At 46.8% G+C, this 17,537-nt stretch overlaps 1 protein-coding gene and 5 non-coding genes across 6 annotated transcripts in view; 5 read left to right on the top strand and 1 right to left on the bottom strand.

The window, feature by feature from the left end:
- Nucleotides 1-17,537, bottom strand: part of LOC135400529 (BPTI/Kunitz domain-containing protein-like) — a 145,449-nt gene that overhangs the window by 71,778 nt on the left and 56,134 nt on the right. The window lies entirely within an intron of this gene.
- Trnal-cag (transfer RNA leucine (anticodon CAG)) lies at nucleotides 1,838-1,921 on the top strand. Its single transcript has one exon. It is a non-coding gene; the product is annotated as a tRNA-Leu (tRNA).
- Nucleotides 4,126-4,209, top strand: Trnal-cag (transfer RNA leucine (anticodon CAG)). The gene has a single exon. It is a non-coding gene; the product is annotated as a tRNA-Leu (tRNA).
- On the top strand, nucleotides 16,307-16,390 carry Trnal-cag (transfer RNA leucine (anticodon CAG)). Its single transcript has one exon. It is a non-coding gene; the product is annotated as a tRNA-Leu (tRNA).
- Trnal-cag (transfer RNA leucine (anticodon CAG)) lies at nucleotides 16,627-16,710 on the top strand. Its single transcript has one exon. It is a non-coding gene; the product is annotated as a tRNA-Leu (tRNA).
- Nucleotides 17,292-17,376, top strand: Trnal-cag (transfer RNA leucine (anticodon CAG)). Its single transcript has one exon. It is a non-coding gene; the product is annotated as a tRNA-Leu (tRNA).

Genomic DNA, 17,537 nt, shown 5'->3' with positions numbered 1-17,537 from the left:
GATTTCAGCGGAGTTCTTATATTTGAACTTTTGAAGGTTCAAGCTTTTCGCTGAACATAAAGTTTCGATAGGTTTATATTCACTTTTCGGTCCCTTTAAAATATCAGCCTATGCGGATGACATCGTTTTATTTCTAAGGGACAGCGACAGTGTAACACACATGTTCGAGATTTTCGGCAGTATGGAAAACTCTCGGGAGCCCAGCTGAATTTACGAAAGTCAAAGGCGCTTACGGTGGCGGGTTTCAGAGAGCCACTTCCTCCAGACATATCATACACCCCAGAAATAAACATCCTCGGCGTGCTTTTCACACAAGCCGGAGCCAGCGAGCGAAACTGGATCGTGATCTTGGAGAAACTTGCTGGACAAATTGAAGTGGCCCAGCAGTTCAACTTCTCTTCCAAGAACGGGTGTTCTTGATCAAGTCTGTGTTCTGTAGCAAGTTGTGGTATGCTGCCTGCATCATGTATCCCCCAGCCAGAATCACAGCTAAAATAAACTCTCTTGTATTTCGTTTCTTCTGGAACGGAAGGAAACACTGGTTACCACGGGACATCTTGCGATGGCCTATGTCAGAAGGTGGCTGGAGCTTTCCGTGTATCGAGATGTATTCCTCTATCTTTGCCATGAAAGGGGTACTGCACATTCTGGAACGAGTTGACTCCCCGCTCGGCCGCTGGTACTGTTCTGGCTAGGACCATCAAGGAGAGTACTAGTGCCGCGTGGACTCGGAAACAGATATCCGGCGGTTGAAGAACCACCACTGATTTACAAAAAGGTAGTCCAGATATTCAATCGTTCCAGAAAAAGAGCATCCAACAAGGTGACGCACACTTGGGCAGGTTCAAGAAGGGAAGGCAGCCCACTGGTCTGAACAGTGAAGTGAGCGATTTTTTCTGGAAGCAAGTTGGCACATATTGCCGACGAAAGACAAACTGGCCAGATGGGGTCTTCCCAGCAGTCCCTCATGTTCCAACTGCGGTGCCGAGGAGAATAGTGACTATGTGCTACGACGAGTGTGTCACAGCAAAGACTCTGTGGACACTCGTGTATCGCCGCTTTTCCATTCGGTATCGGCCTATGCAACAGATGAGGATGAGGTTCGAACAGCTAATCATGATAATGACAGCTTTTACGCTTTGGAAATTTCGCTGCACAGCCGTAGCTCAGAATAGAAGAAACCGCCTGATACACCCTAGACTCTCCATGGTGACTCAACTGGTGACAGACTACTTAGAACACAGACTGTTTTTTGTTGAGCAGGAGTTTTGCGACAGTGGTCCTGCCGCCACGTTGCTCTTCACAACGGACGTGTAAGACTAACGGGCTCATCTATACATAGTGTACTTCTCTTAGTTAGGCAACGACAAGATAATGCACTTATAGTACGTACCCTGCATTTTTTGTATACTGGAACTGGAGAAGGTAAATGACATCGTTTTGTTTCTGGGGGACGGCGGCCGTGTGGCACACTGGTCTGAGATTTTTCGGCAGTCAGGCTTTGTGATATTTTGAACATTCGTAGACGGGTGAAATAAATATTCTATTCAGCATGGACCCAGGTATGATATATTGTGTGTGTTGGCAATGTTCAGCTTATGGAAAGTTGTAATAGCTGGTAGGAACGAAGAACATAGGAAGCCGCCAATGGTGTATTTAGCGGAGGAATTGCTGCAAACAAAGCGGTTTGCTGAGCACGCAGGTGACGTGCCCGAGTGGCTGCAACTCTTGTGTTCTAAAGTGGCTCCGAGACGGGGTTCAATCTTTTAACTGTTTTAATACTGTTTGAGATGTATATACCGTGATCAATAAAGAATATCTGGACAAAAAAAAAAAAGTCAGGATGGCCCAGTGGTCCAAGGCGCTGCGTTCAGGTCGCAGTCCGGTTCTCCGGGCGTGGGTTCGAATCCCACTTCTGACACTCCCGTTTTTGTTCACGGGTTGCACTTGCGGCAAGCAAAAGAAACAGTGGTAGAAAAGGAAGCGTGACAGGAAGGAAAAGCAGCATGCGAAGGAGCAAATGCACGTGTCCGCTTCACCTCGATATCGTTCACATAGGGTTTCGGAGATTTTTGAAACGAATGCTCCAATATTACGGAGACATAACTAACGCAAATGATCTCGGAGAGGTACTGATGAGTTTTACACACGGCTTCCCCTGTCAGGATGGCCGAGTGGTCTAAGGCGCTTGTAATACTTCTGTGTACCCCATTTTCTTCTACCGTGCACAGGTTACCCCATGCCCTGCTTCCAGCGCGCACCGAGTACATAGGATTTTTGCTACTTTTATCTGGAACTCGCCATTGGAAAAATGAAAGAACGAACATCTTTCATAGTGTTGAGAACGGCGGATTCGGACTGATCAACGTGGCAGTTAAAGTAGTCGTTCACCGTTTTTTCTACTTTCGCCAGAGAAAGCACAATGTCTTGGAATGGGCCCTACAAGTGCTGGGTTCCGTTTTCATGCCAGCCTTCACAGTAACGACAGGGATGTCACCTATGCTCAAGAGGACCCTTACATTCTACAAGGAAGTGGCTGAATCCGTGACATTCCTGACGAGCAGGTTCTCCTGGGACTACCTAATCACAGTTAAGAGGCGCACATTGTACTGGGACCTTATCAGCATCTTATCTCCGGTGCCATTATATCGAAGTCTATACCCAGGACGAGGGAATGACAAGGTTCTGAAAGTGATGAAGACACTACCTGTTCCTACTGGTACGCAAAGGATCTTCACGTTGTTTCACACGGAGACACTACCAGTGAAAACCTGGCTCGCAGGTAAAGGCTTCCCGGTACCACGCGGCAGTACCTGTGACATGTGCTTCGCAGGGCAAGAAACCTTGATCCACACCTTCATCGGATGCAGGAATGCAATACAGTTTTGGGAATTTCTCAGGGCAGTGTTTGACATCGAAGAAGACATCACTTGGATCCGTTTGAAGTTCTTGGACGTCCGTGAGGACAAGGGTCCTTCCTTGAGGCTCCTCTATATCTGTGGGCTACATGCTTTGTGGCAACACAGGATGGATGTTGCCGACTGCAAGACACCACCACGGATTCCTCTAGTTTTACTTGCTGCGAAATTGGATTGGTCGGTCAGTGCCCTCAAAGAGCAAGGTGCGCCAGACGGTGAGCTGTTGCGAAGAACAACGAATACGCGGGATACATTGAGGAACGCTTTCCCCAAGGAGCTAGAAAAATATCTAAAGCCAGTGTCGTTTCATCAAAGTGCTTCGTATGCGCTGCACAACATGCTGCCAGTACCGTAAGAGGTGTTTTGGACAATGTTCTTTGAGAGTGCATGCAACAATCCTTCCTGAGGTAGTGATGGTTCTTGCATAGTCAACTACGCGGTCTAACTTGGTCGCTGTACGAGGACACCTAGATCACTATATGCGGTGGAGGTGATGCGAGGACTGAAATCATGCTGTCTTTGTGTTCAGTTTAGATTGCTTCAACAGCTAGTAACGATTTTCTGATGTGGGCCCACATTCACTGTCAGACGTGACTGTTTATCGTATATGTTGGTTATTCTTCCTTGTTTTAGTCACAAGCCGTGTGACTTTTGTAGATGTTACATGTGCACTGTATGTCCTGCTGAAGTTGCCGTACATCCTGTATACTTCTCCATACACCCAGTCAGTGCCGGTGACACCTTGCTTTGGTACATCTCGTGAAGGTTTACACTCAAGGATGACGTGGTGCCAAAGTAGGCGCCAGCAAAGCGTTGTCGTGACGTGATCTGTAAATAATCAACTTTTAACACAATAAAAGCTCAATTGGTAAAAAAAAAAAGAAAAAGAAAAAAGAGTGGTCTAAGGCGCTGCGTTCAGGTCGCAGTCCGGTTCTTCGGGCGTGGGTTCGAATCCCACTTCTGACACTCACGTTTTTGCTCACAGGTTGCACTCTTGCGTCAAGCAGACGAGACAGTGGTATAAAACGAAGTGTGACATGAAGGAAACGCAGCATGCGAAGGAGCAAATGCACGTGTCCGCTTCACCTCGATATCGTTCACAGAGGGTTTCTGAGATTTTTGAAACGAATGTTCCAATATTACGGAGACATAACTAACGCAAATGATCTCGGAGAGGTACTGATGAGTTTTACACACAGCTTCCCCTGTCAGGATGGCCGAGTGGTCTAAGGCGCTGCGTTCAGGTCGCAGTCCGGTTCTCCGGGCGTGGGTTCGAATCCCACTTCTGACACTCGTGTTTTTGTTCACGAGTTGCACTTGCGGCAAGCAGAAGAGACAGTGGTAGAAAAGGAAGCGTGACAGGAAGGAAACGCAGCATGCGAAGCAGCAAAGGGCCGTCTCTGCTTCGCCTCGCTATCGTTCACATAAGGGATTGAAGATTTTTGAAACGAAGGTTCCATTATTATGGAGACGTAATTAACGCAAATGATCTCATAGAGCTGCTGATGAGTTTTACACCAGACTTTCCTTGTCGTTCACATCGCTATCGCTCGCAAATGATCTCGGAGAGGTACTGATGAGTTTTACAAATGGATTTCCCTGTCAGGATGGCCGAGTGATTCTGCTTCCGGACTTCAACAGTGTCGGACACGTAAACATGAGCTCTGCTGGAGTAGGGCTAACGGCTAGGCCTAGCCGGGTGACAGAGAACAAAGGAACTTCATCAGGATACTTGACTATAAGTGGATAATTTCGGTGAAGCACTGGAAGACATAGTAAAGAAAGAAGACGTGGCTACGTTCGGCGTGTTTCAGTATAACCATATTTGGATGATACGGTTTCACAACGGAGCGGAGAAGGAGAGACTGCTGTCGAGAAAAGAACTGGTAGTGAAAGAAAAGCGCTGTGTCATCATCGACCCGAACAAAAGGGATGTATGTATCAAGTTGCACTAGGTCTCTGGTAATACCAGCGATGAAGAAATTCGCAAAGCAATGACAACATATGGACACGTAACGGAAATAATAACAGAGAAGTGGAAGAGTTCGTTTTTTGAAGGAGTAGAATCAACAACCAGATTGATAACGCTCCGACTGAAAGACGGTGGAACCGTAGATGGATTGCCCCACCTGATGCAAATTGCCGGATCCCGAGTGTTGCTGGCTGTCAGTGGCAGACCACCCTTGTGCTTGAAATGCAAGCAGCTAGGACACATCCGAAGGCAGTGTCACACTCCTTGGTGTAGGACGTGCAGGAAGTACGGGCGCGAAGATGAGGAATGCGTAGCCACATATGCATCGAGAGTGAGGCAACCGCAACCAGAGCAGATTCAAGAGCACATAATGGACGTGGAGGAAACAGAAAGAACAAGTCAATTGACGGAGACAGATAAAAAGGGCGAGCAGCAACAATTAGGCGTCGGAAGCGCTGAAACACCGCAGAAAAAATCGAACGAAGGTTCGACCGAAGTGTACAGCCCCAAGGTTATCTCTTCTGGTTCACCAGAAGGGTCGAAGGGTATGCTAGCTGGCGGTTCTCAAGAAACAGAAAACATGGGTATGGTGGCTGTGAAAGAAAGGAAGAAAAGAAAAACAGAAGGTCAAGTTGCCAGTATGCCGCAGCTGGACGAAGTGGGAGCATCGAGACTTGAGGATATGGACTTTTTGACTGCTAAATAGCCGACGGGTAAAATGTGATACAAGTGTGGAACGAGTAAGTCGGCTGCTTTCTTCACAATTAGATGAGTGCAAATAATATAATCGTGGCTACACTAAATGTAAGGGGGTTGAATGCAAGGAAAAAACAGTACCAACTGAAGCGTTTCTTGGAACAATATTCATATATTGCTATTCAAGAAACTAAAATAAGCACAGAAGAAGAAACCACAAGATTGGTCAATTACTTGTTTCATAAAGACTACGACGTAGTAGTCAGCCACGCCGTGGGACATTCAGCCGGGTGCATCCTATTGTTGAAGAAAAGCGAACGTCTTATCCCCGTATCGTACATTACTGATAATGCAGGAGAATAGCTTGTCTTGATATTCAAATCGACCGGTTGCTTGGAGGATTGTATGCCTTTATGCACCTAATGATGTGCGCGAAAGGAAAGTGTTCTTCGAAGAGATGGCGCAACTCATCAACAGTACCGAAAATATCATGTTATTAGGGGATTTTAACTGTACGCTAAAGGACTCTGAAGGAAGGAAGGTAATCGCATCCAAGTCGACGCAAGCACTCTCACGCTAGCGGGCATTTTGGAGGGCCATAACATGAGAGATGTTTTCTATGACGTTGAAAATAAGGACACCCTCTTTACGCACTTCCAGAATGGCTCACATTCTAGATTGGACCGAATATATATGAAGTGGGAACGAAGAACGACCGTAACCAGATATGAAACACACCCGGTTTACTTTAGTGACCACTGCATGGTTCTAGCCACTTTAGGGGAAGTACGGAACCCCTCAGGGACAGGAAGTAACCGATGGCAATTGTGGAAGCTGAATTGTAGACTTTTGGAAGACGACGGATTCGTAAATTTCGTAAAGAACGGAATTGTGGGCATTGTGACTGCAGGGACTTCTTGGTCTTCAGCATGGGAAGCCTTCAAGCTGAAACTGCGAGCTTTCGCTGTGGAAAGATCCAATGTAATCTCATATGCACGTAAAGGGCGCGAGGAAGAATTGAAGAAGCGGATGAATGAAGTGGTTAAGCTGGAATCTCTAAAGCCAGGAGAATTTCAACGAGAGATGGAAGAAATTAAATTGGAACTAAATCTCCTTAACGAAAGGAAATATGAAGGTGCTCGGATCAGGTCGAGAATGCGCCTGTTTGCACCGGACGAAATCCCCCGCAAGACGTATGTTTATAAAGAGAGGCAACAAGGAAGACTTAAGAAGATAGAGGCTATAGAACATGAAGGAAATTTAATAACAGGCGAAAGGTGAAATAGAACGAATTTTTGTACACCACTATAAGGATCTCATAGGCACGGCACACGCAACGCAAATAAATGCGGAGGACAAATTAAAAACTTTTCAACTGCCTGCCCTCACTGAGGGCCAACGTCAATCACTTGAAGGACCTATCACCAGGGACGAAGTACTCAGTGCCATTCGATCACTATCCAAGAATAAGACACCAGGACCAGATGGCATCAGTGGCGAATTTTATCACAAGTTCAGCGAACATATGGCGTCTATTCTTTGGAATGTGTTCCTGGAAGCTGAAGAAAATGGAACCTTTTCGCCTTCCTTTCATCGAACTCACACTGTGTTAATTCCCAAGAAGATAACGGCAGGGAAGTCACCGGGAGTAACAGACTACCGCCCAATAACACTTTGTAATGTTGATTACAAAGTGTACGCGAAAGTACTTGCTGCAAGGATTCAAACAGTGATAAAGACCGTTGTTGGAGAGCATCAGGTGTGTGCGATAAAGGGCCGGAACATCCAAACGAACATTCACGTGCTACGCACTATCCTAGATATTGCAAGGACAGATGGGGATCAAGTAGGTGTAGTTCAAATAGACTTATCTCAAGCGTTCGACAGAATGGATCATACTTATCTGTTTTGTACATTGAAAGAAGCAGGGTTTGGTGAAATGTTTATGAGAAGACTAAAATTATGTTATCAGAACGTGTCAACTAAGCAAATTTTAAATGGTCATTGTTCAGGCCCAATACCCTTGAGATCCTCGGTAAGGCAGGGATGCCCCCTATCTCCATTACTGTTTGCCGTATACCTAGAACCCCTTTGCAAGGCTATTGTGGGTTGTAAAAATATTAGAGGATTTACAACGGACAATGCAGAAGTAAAAGTGCTAGCGTTCGCGGACGATATTGCTGTTGTGGTGGAGAACAAGCAAAGTGTTAATGCATTGTTTAGCATTATTCAGGACTTCAGTCGCATATCTGGTGCGCGTATCAATAGGAAAAAATCCCTTGGGATATGGGAGGTCAATGGGGCAGCACCCCAACTACGTATGCAGGCATATCGTGGGATACTGTGCCAGGGATGTACCTCGGAGCTCCACTGGGAGACAGTAACAATACAAATTCTATGTGGTCTCAAGTTGCCGGCAAGCTCCGCAAGCAAACCTCTGTGTTGAAGCAAAGTGTGTGTTCTGTCTTCCAGCGTAGTAGTATATGCAGTGTTTTCATGTTGGCACGGATTGTGTACCTCTTGCATGTACTGCAGTGTTCGCGTGCCAATATTCAAAGAATCCACTGGACTTTTGCAACGTTTGTGTGGAATTCTTCTTTTGAATCGATGACGCGTGACAACTTGTTTAAAGCGGTGCAGGATGGTGGTTTAGGGCTACCACATATGTTTGTGAAGCAGCTTGTCATGAGAATTGTATCCTAGAGAACAAAAACGCACGCGTTACTGGAGCATGTAAAACAATGCATAGCATTAGAACACTTACCATACATAACAGTGGCAACAAAAACCAGACATGTTTCATTGAATGGTTTTTGCAGAGAGGTTGTCGAGAGTGTTAAGTTTTGCTTAGTTCGATTCTCAATCGATTATGTGTATTCAGTGCATAGATCACGCTTATATTGGGACCTTATTGACACTTTGTTCCCTGTTCCAATTTATCGAGCCTTATCGCTGGAATGGCCCGGAAAAGATATTTTATGTAGAGTAAAGAGAATGCCCATCAGACCCAATCTTAAAACTTTCTTCTTTAAAGTGCATACAGGTACGCTGCCTGTCAAAACATGGCTTGGAAGAAAAGGTTTCTTTGTACCTTGGAGTACCAGTTGCAGGTTTTGCAAGGTGGCGGAAACTATTGATCATATTTTTATTGACTGCACTGAGGCGGCATTCCTGTGGGATGACTTAAGTCAAGCATTGGGCGTTACCTTCACACTGAACCCACACACCATTCGGTTCCTGCCATTAATTGACCGTAACGGTCCTAGGTTTGATGTCCTCTGTGTTACAGCAATGTACTCTTTGTGGAAGGTGCGCATGCTGGACAGGCACGAAGAGCCGCTAAGTCCACCGATGGTCTTTCTCCGAAAAGAACTGTCGAACATGAAACTGGCCGCGAAGTATCGCGGATACACTCCACCGTGGCTCACGCTTTTCTGTGAAAAGCTTCTTCCCTGTGTTCATATCCCGCGCCTTGTATAAATTCACATTGTCATCATCATAGAAGTGTTATTTTGATATGAATGAAATAAAAGTTAAAAAACTTAGAAAGAAAGAGTTAGATGTCGAACAAAGAGATATTTGCCGGATGAAACGCCAAACAAAAGCTATTTGGCAATAGAGAGGAAGCAGACGCGTAGTAGGCGCATTGAAAGTTTAGAGCACGGGGGTAAAGTAGTGGGTGATTCTGAGAAAGTGAGGGAGATATTCGTCGATTACTATAAGAGTTTGTTTGGACAAACAGCACGAAAAGTCGATGAGGGTTTGATAAATAGGTACATTGCAACCATGCCAAAGCTAAGTGAGGAGGAGAAAGAAATGTTAGGGTCGGACATTGCAGCAACAGAAATACAGTGTGCAATCAAAGAGTTAGCTTTCAACCGCACTCCGGGCCGGATGGCTTGGGAGCAGAGTTCTACAAGAAGTACGTAGAGCTGCTCACGCCTGTTTTACTTAATCTTTATGCAGAAGCGGAGGAAAAGGGCATTTTTTCTCTTAGTTTTCGGAGGTCACACACTGTATTAATCCCGAAGAAAATAGCTGAGGGGTCCACTCCGCAAGTGACTGACTATAGACCTATTACCCTCTGCAATGTTCACTACAAAATTTTCGCTAAAGTGCTTGCTGCACGTCTGCAATTTGTGTTGCCCCATCTAGTAGGGGAACATCAAACGTGTGTCATCAAGAATAGAAGAATACAAACCAATATACACCTAGTTCGTACGGTGTTGGACTGGTGCAGATATGAGGGTGGGCATGTGGCGATGCTACAGTTGGATCTTTCGAAAGCTTTCGATAGAGTTTGTCATACATACCTGTTCGCATTGCTGCGTCATGTCAACATGGAGATAGGTTTGTAAATCGCATCCAGTTGTGCTACAAACTAGTTGCAACGAGCCTTGTGGTGAATAGATTCATTGCCACCCCGATTGCGCTTGGAGCTTCGGTCCGGCAAGGTTGTCCTTTAGCGCCTTTACTTTTCGATTTGTACTTAGAACCGTTGTGTAGACACGTAATCTGTCAGTATGACGTTCATGGCTTTCAGCTGGGTGGTGTTGAAGTTAAAGTTGTGGCGTATGCAGATGACGTTGCGTTCTTGGTGAAAGATAAGAGAAGTGTCGAAAAAATAATGGAGCAGGTCGACTTGTTTTGTGCAGCTTCTGGAGCTCAAGTAAACAAAGAGAAGTCTTTACGAGTATGGTGTGGGCTTTGGGGTTCAACTCCAGAAATATTTTGCGATATCAAGTGGCAGACGAGCAACCCGGACTACCTGGGGGTGCCATTACACGCAAGTAGAAACACAAACAGGATGTGGTCAGAAAGAATTGATAAGATGAAAAAGCATGCATTCACTTGGAGAGGCAACGAACTGTCAATATTCCAGCGGGCTTCAGTTTGCAATGTGTTTTTGGTGGCGAAAATGGTATACATTTTGCAAGTACTTCAGTGTTCCCGTAAAATCGTACATGCATGCCATCGCGTGTTTGCCACCACGATATGGTGCTCAACATTTGAAAGAATGCGCCGAGAAAACCTTTTCAAGAAAGTCAAGGATGGAGGTTTAGGTCTACAGCACTTGTTTATAAAGCAGCTAATTATGAGACTCTGGTTTTATAGGCAGCCTGTGCACCCCCTATTAGACGCCGTGAAGAGAGCAGTAGCCTACAACTATATGCCTGATATATATGTTGGCTTCCACGAGCAAGGCTTGCAGTTGACAGGGTTTTATCAGGAGGTCGTGGACTGCATCAACTTTCTAAAAGTCAGGTTTACCCCAGATTAAATCTTTTCGGTTTCAAAGAAAGTGTTGGCAGCCCATTTGATAGATACCTTGTTTCCCGTGCCAATTTACAGGCAAATTCCGTCTGAGTGGCCTGGAGCGGACGTTTTACACAGGGTCAAACGCATGCACATAAAGCCGAATATGAAAACATTCTTTTTCAAGCTTCATACATCAACGCTCTCTGTGAAAGCATGGTTGGAACAGAAAGGCATGTATGTTCCATGGTCTGCCAACTGCAGGTTATGCAAAGTCCCTGAAACCGTTGACCACATCTTTCTTGATTGTACGGAAGCACAGTTTTTCTGGGACGACATACAGATTAAAGTACTGAATAAACGCCTCTCTCTGAACCCACATACAATCAGATTCCTACCTTTACATCCGAATGAAGATATACGCTACGATATTATCATGCTGATAGCTACGTATTGCTTGTGGAAGCTGCGTATGGCAGACAGAAATGAAGAGCCATTGGCGTCGCCCATGCAGTATTTTAAAGTAGAAATAACGCAGCTGAAGCTATGCTGCATGCAGCATTTGGAAGCACCACCGTTGTTAGAGCATCTGTGTAAATTATTTCTCTCTGTGTGTGACGTGTTTAACCTGTGCGTTGTATACCACGCATTTTTTTCTATCCTGTGTGTATGTAAATTTTTACTCTCTGTATGTGACCTGTGCAACCTGTGTGTTGTGTACCATGTACTTTTTTTGTATCCTGTGTATTTGGATGCTACGGTGTGCATCATTCATTCGTCATACATCACTCATTAACACTGTACAGTCATAGCTTATTTTAATGTTTATAAATAAACGTTATTACCTGGTGGAAAAAAAAGAAAGGATGGCCGAGTGGTCTAAGGCGCTGCGTTCAGGTCGCAGTCCGGTTCCCCGGGCGTGGATTCGAATCCCACTTCTGACACTCACGTTTTTGTTCACGAGTTGCACTTGCGGCAAGCAGAAGAGACAGTGGTAGAAAAGGAAGCGTGACAGGAAGGAAACGCAGCATGCGACGCAGCAAATGCACGTGTCCGTTTCACCTCGATATCGTTCACATAGGGTTTAGAAGATTTTTGGAACAAATGTTCCATTATTATGGAGACGTAACTAACGCAAATGATCTCATAGAGCTGCTGATGATTTTTACACCAGACTTTCCTTGTCAGGAAAAATGCTGTCCCAATATTTCATGGATCAGTATGACGTTGTTGTAAGCCGCGCTGTTGGTCACTCGGCTGGAGTTATGCTTTTCGTACGAAAGCGTCTTTCCTATACTTGTGTGTACCATGCGGTAGACAGTGAGGGTAGGGCAGCTATGCTTGATGCCCTCATTGAAGGAGAGCTTTGGAGGATTTTAGTTGTTTATGCGCCTAACGACGTAAATCAGCGGTGTGCGTTCTTTGAATCATCGGAGCAATACTTCAACGCAAATTGTAACATGGTTTTCTTAGGGGATTTTAATTGTGTTCTGTCAGCGAATGACCGCAGCACGCCCCGGGGGATAGAAGACCCTAGTGCTGAGTGCCTTAAACGCATAGTAGAGGCATACGGTTTTAGGGACGCTGCTGAGCTCAGTACGCATGCAACCATCAAGTACACACACTAGAGCACTGCACGGGCCCGGGCCCCCGACCCGGCCCGGGCCCGACCCGGCCCGCGGGCCGGGCTGGGCTTGTTATTGGCTGTGTGCTCCGGGCCGGGCCGAGCCCGGGCCGACAAAATACGCCAGCACCGCGGGCCGGGCCGGGCCCGGGCCGTTAAAATACGCCACCAATGCGGGCCGGGCCGGGCCCGGGCCGACAAATATGTTCCCGAGAGTCAGGCCCGGCCGGGCCACGCAGCTAATTCCGCACATTGGAGATGCATTAGTTCATATCATCATACGCTTGCGTCATTCCTGTGCATATTTTGCAAAGACAAGCAAAGGGTACTGCATTATGCATATGATTCGACCCCCTAGAACATTCTCCAAGCCACTTTACATTGCTCCTCACTCCTCACATATTTCACAATCACTTTGGCAAAGCTTGGTGAGAGGGATAGGGACTGGGAGAAGCAGTTTGTCGACAGCATGCTCTATCTCCGCAAAATCTTGACAGTGTAACGATAACGCCCCGTGCGTTCTGGATTTAATTTGGTCTCGTGCGGTTACGGTGTTAAACCGCCATCACTTGTAAGTTTGTCTTCTCTCCTTATAAATTTACTTATAAATTTGTTTGATAATCGCCAGAAACGCGTACGTCGCGGCTGGAAATACTAGGCCGGGATCTACTCGCCGGGTCACCGGGCCGGGCCGGGCCGGGCTCTATTTGCTTAGACGCCGGGCCGGGCCGGGCTCTAGTCACTGGGTCACCGGGCCGGGCCGGGCCGGGCCGCCTAAAAATATGAAGGTCCGGGCCCGGGTCGGGCCGGGCCATTTTTCGATGCGCCCGGGCCGGGTCGGGCCCGGAAAAGTCGGCCCGTGCAGTGCTCTAACACACACTTTCAAGGCAGCTCACATGCAAGGTTGGATCGGATATATTTTTCCCGAGGCCAAAATCAGCGCAAAGATGTGTCTCGGTATGAAGTTCATCCGGTGTACTTTACTGATCACTGCCTCGTGATCGTCACCGTCGGAAATCGAGCTCGCGGCGTGGGCGATTCAAGGTCTTGGAAGTTGTGGAAAATGAATGCAATGCTCCTTGATGATGTGCCGTTTGTGGAATATGTTGTGGATAGGCTGGCCAACATCAGCTCTGACACGAGATGTGGGGCGGCGCAATGGGAGTACTTTAAGCAGGAGGTCAGATCATTTGCAATTGAGCGAAGTAACGTATTGTCATATCAACGCATGTATGAAGAGAACAAGTTGAAAGAGGCGTACCAAGCTCTACTGCAGTTGGATGCAGGAAACCCTGGATCGTATTTAGAGGAGATAAGCGACATTAAGCTTCGTCTAGAACTCCTCGACCATAACAGGTACGAAGGCGCAAGAGTTAGGTCCAGATCCAAACGATTCCTTGCTGGTGAAGTTCCCACGAAAAGCAGCATCGCAGAGGAGCGTAAGCACACGGGTGGTCGGCTCATCACGTGCTTGGAAAGTGAGGGAAAAGTGGTGACTGACCTCGAGGACATAAAGCCCCATTTTGTGCAATATTACACAAGTTTGTTTGGGACGGCAGCTATCACTGCCAATCAGGGTTGTATCCAGGCTTTCCTCTCTGAACTGCCTAAGCTCGGGGAACCGGATAAAGAAGTGTTAGCGTCGCCGCTCACAGAACAAGAAATCAGCGACGCAATTGCATCACTGAAGTTAAATCGTTCCCCTGGACCGGACGGTCTATGTGCCGAGTTCTACAAGAGGTTTTCCGCTTATCTCGTGCCTATTTTGCTGGATGTATACGCCGAGGCTGAAGAAAACGGGATTTTTTCCGGCAGTTTCCGGCGATCGCACACCGTGCTGGTTCCTAAAAAAGTTGCAGAAGGTTTGACGGCAAAGGTTACTGATTACAGGCCAATTACCCTATGCAATGTCGATTACAAAATATACGCCAAAGTTATGGCTGCTCGACTACAACTTGTGTTACCTCAATTGATAGGTGATCACCAAACGTGCGGAATAAGGGGTAGAACTATACTGACGAATATCCATGTGGTGCGTACCATTCTGGATTGGTGTCGGTACGAGGGGGACCATGTGGCCATGTTGCAGCTGGACCTTTCTAAGGCTTTTGACCGCGTATGTCACACATATTTGTTTGCGTTGCTGGAATACGTCAACGTGGAGCTCGCTTTGTCGGCCGCATCAAGCTTTGTTACGAGCAAGTTGCCACGAGCCTCATCATTAACAAGACTCTTGCCGCACCGATAATGCTGCGATCCTCGGTTCGACAGGGCTGTCCCCTGTCACCACTGCTCTTTGACTTGTACCTGGAGCCGCTGTGTCGGCGAGTCATCCGTCTGAATGATATCCACGGGTTCGAACTGGCCGGTACTGTGATCAAGGTGGCCGCATATGCTGATGATCTTGCATTCCTTGTCAAGGACAAACCTAGCGTAGTGAATGTCATGGAACAAGTTGATTTGTTTGGCCAAGCGTCTGGAGCGCGTGTAAACAAAGACAAGTCCTTAGGCGTTTGGTGCGGCCACTGGGCGACAACACCTGGAGCTTTTTGCGGAATTCCGTGGCAGGAACAAAACCTTCGTTATCTTGGTGTCCTTTTGCAAGAAACCAGGAACCCGAGTAGAATGTGGTCCCAGAGGCTCGACAACATAAGGAAACACGCTTTCATCTGGAGGAAGAAAGACCTTTCAATTTTTCAGCGAGCGACTGCAACGTGTTTCTAGCTGCTAAACTGGTTTACCTTTTGCAAGTCTTGCAATGCCCGCGCAAACTAGTGCACGCCTGTCACAGGGTTTTTGCCACCACAATCTGGTGCTCTACATTTGAGAGGATGCGTCGCGACTATCTTTTTCGAAAACTTCGTGATGGAGGCCTCAGCCTACAGCACCTCTTTGTCAAACAACTGGTCATGAGACTCTGGTTCATTCGTGAGGAGCTGCATCCAGTTCTCGAGGGAGTAAAACGCATCCTTACATATAATTACATCCCGGAGTTACACGTCACGTTCACAGAGGGAACGATGCGGTTAACAGGCTTTTTCAAGGAGGTCGTTGAGTGCATGCTGTTTTTGAAAGCCAGGTTTACCCCTGAATACCTCTTGTCTGTCAACAAGAAAACGCTGGCGGCCCACTTGATCGATACATTGTTCCCTGTGCCTGTCTATCGAGATATTCCACCCACTTGGCCAGGCAGGGATGTTTTGGTTCGAGTCCAAAGGATGCCAATCAAACCAAACATGAAGACATTCTTTTACAAACTTCATACGTCAACACTACCTGTCAAGGCATGGCTCGCGCAGAAGGGCATATACGTGCCCTGGTCGGCAGACTGCAGGTTCTGCAAAGTTCCTGAAACGCATGATCACCTTTTCTTAGACTGCACAGAAGCCCAGTTATTCTGGGACGATCTCCAGTATAAAGTTTTCAAAACTCGACTTCGGCTTAACCCACACACCATATATGGTTTCTCCCATTACACCCGAGGGAAACAGTCAGGTACGATATTGTCATGCTTATAGCCTTGTACTGTCTGTGGAAACTTCGTATGGCTGACAGGAACGAAAACCGTTAATGCCTCCTATGAAAATACTTTAAGATAGAAATATCTCAACTTAAGCTGTGCCTTATGCGATGTTTAGAGCATGCCAGATTGGTAGAAACATTGTCTGATGCCCTTACGTACTTGTAAAATCGTATGTACAAATTCAAAAGGTCATCAGTTTCCTCTTTAGACGTTTTGTAATGACCCACGGCGTTGCGACCGTGTGTGACGTACCTGTAGTTGTGTGCACTTGTGTGTTTTGTTAATAAAATGTGGGAAAAGAAAAAATAAAAATCCTTGTCAGGATGGCCGAGTGGTATAAGGCGCTGCGTTCAGGTCGCAGTCCGGTTCTCCGGGCGTGGGTTCGGATCCCACTTCTGACACACACGTTTTTGTACACGGGTTGTACTCGTGCGTCAAGCAGAAGAGACAGTGGTAGAAAACGAAGCGGGACAGGTACACAGCATGCGAAGCAGCAAAGGGCCGTCTCTGCTTCACCTCGCTATCGTTCCCATAAGGGATTGAAGATTTTTGAAACGAAGGTTCCATTATTATGGAGACGTAATTAACGCAAATGATCTCATAGAGCTGCTGATGAGTTTTAGACGAGACTTTCCTTGTCAGGATGGCCGAGTGGTCTAAGGCGCTGCGTTCAGGTCGCAGTCCTGTTCTCCGGGCGTGGGTTCGAATCCCACTTCTGACACACACGTTTTTGTACACGGGTTGTACTCGTGCGTCAAGCAGAAGAGAGACAGTGGTAGAAAACGAAGCGTGACAGGTAGGAAACACAGCATGCGAAGCAGCAAAGGGCCGTCTCTGCTTCACCTCGCTATCGTTCACATAAGGGATTGAAGATTTTTGAAACGAAGGTTCCATTATTATGGAGGACGTATTTAACGCAAATGACTCCATAGAGCTGCTGATGAGTTTGACACGAGTCTTTTCTTGTCAGGATGGCCCGGAGTAGGTCTAAGGCGCTGCGTTCAGGTCGCAGTCCCGGATTCTCGGGCGTGGGTGCGAATCCCACTTCTGCCACACACGTTTTTGGTACACGGGTTTTGTACTCGTGCGTCTAGCAGAGGAGCAGTGGTAGAAAACGGAAAGCGTGACAGGGAGGAGGAACACTAGCATGCGATGCAGCAAAGGGCCGTCTCTGCTTCACCTCGCTATCGTTCACATAAAGGATTGAAGATTTTTGAAACGAAAGGTTCCATTCTTATGGAGACGTAATTAACGCAAATGATCTCATAGAGCTGCTGATGAGTTTTACACGAGGCTTTTCTTGTCAGGATGGCCGAGTGGTCTAAGGCGCTGCGTTCAGGTCGCAGTCCGGTTCTCCGGGCGTGGGGTTCGAATCCCACTCGTGACACACACGTTTTTTGGTACACGGGTTGTACTCGTGCGTCAAGCAGAAGAGACAGTGGTAGAAAACGAAGCGTGACAGGTAGGAAACACAGCATGCGAAGCAGCAAAGGGCCGTCTCTGCTTCACCTCGCTATCGTTCACATAAGGGATTGAAGATTTTTTGAA

Source organism: Ornithodoros turicata, chromosome 1, assembly GCF_037126465.1.
Source record: "Ornithodoros turicata isolate Travis chromosome 1, ASM3712646v1, whole genome shotgun sequence".
Classification (NCBI taxonomy): Eukaryota; Metazoa; Arthropoda; class Arachnida; order Ixodida; family Argasidae; genus Ornithodoros; species Ornithodoros turicata.
This window is presented reverse-complemented; position numbering and strand designations above follow the sequence as displayed.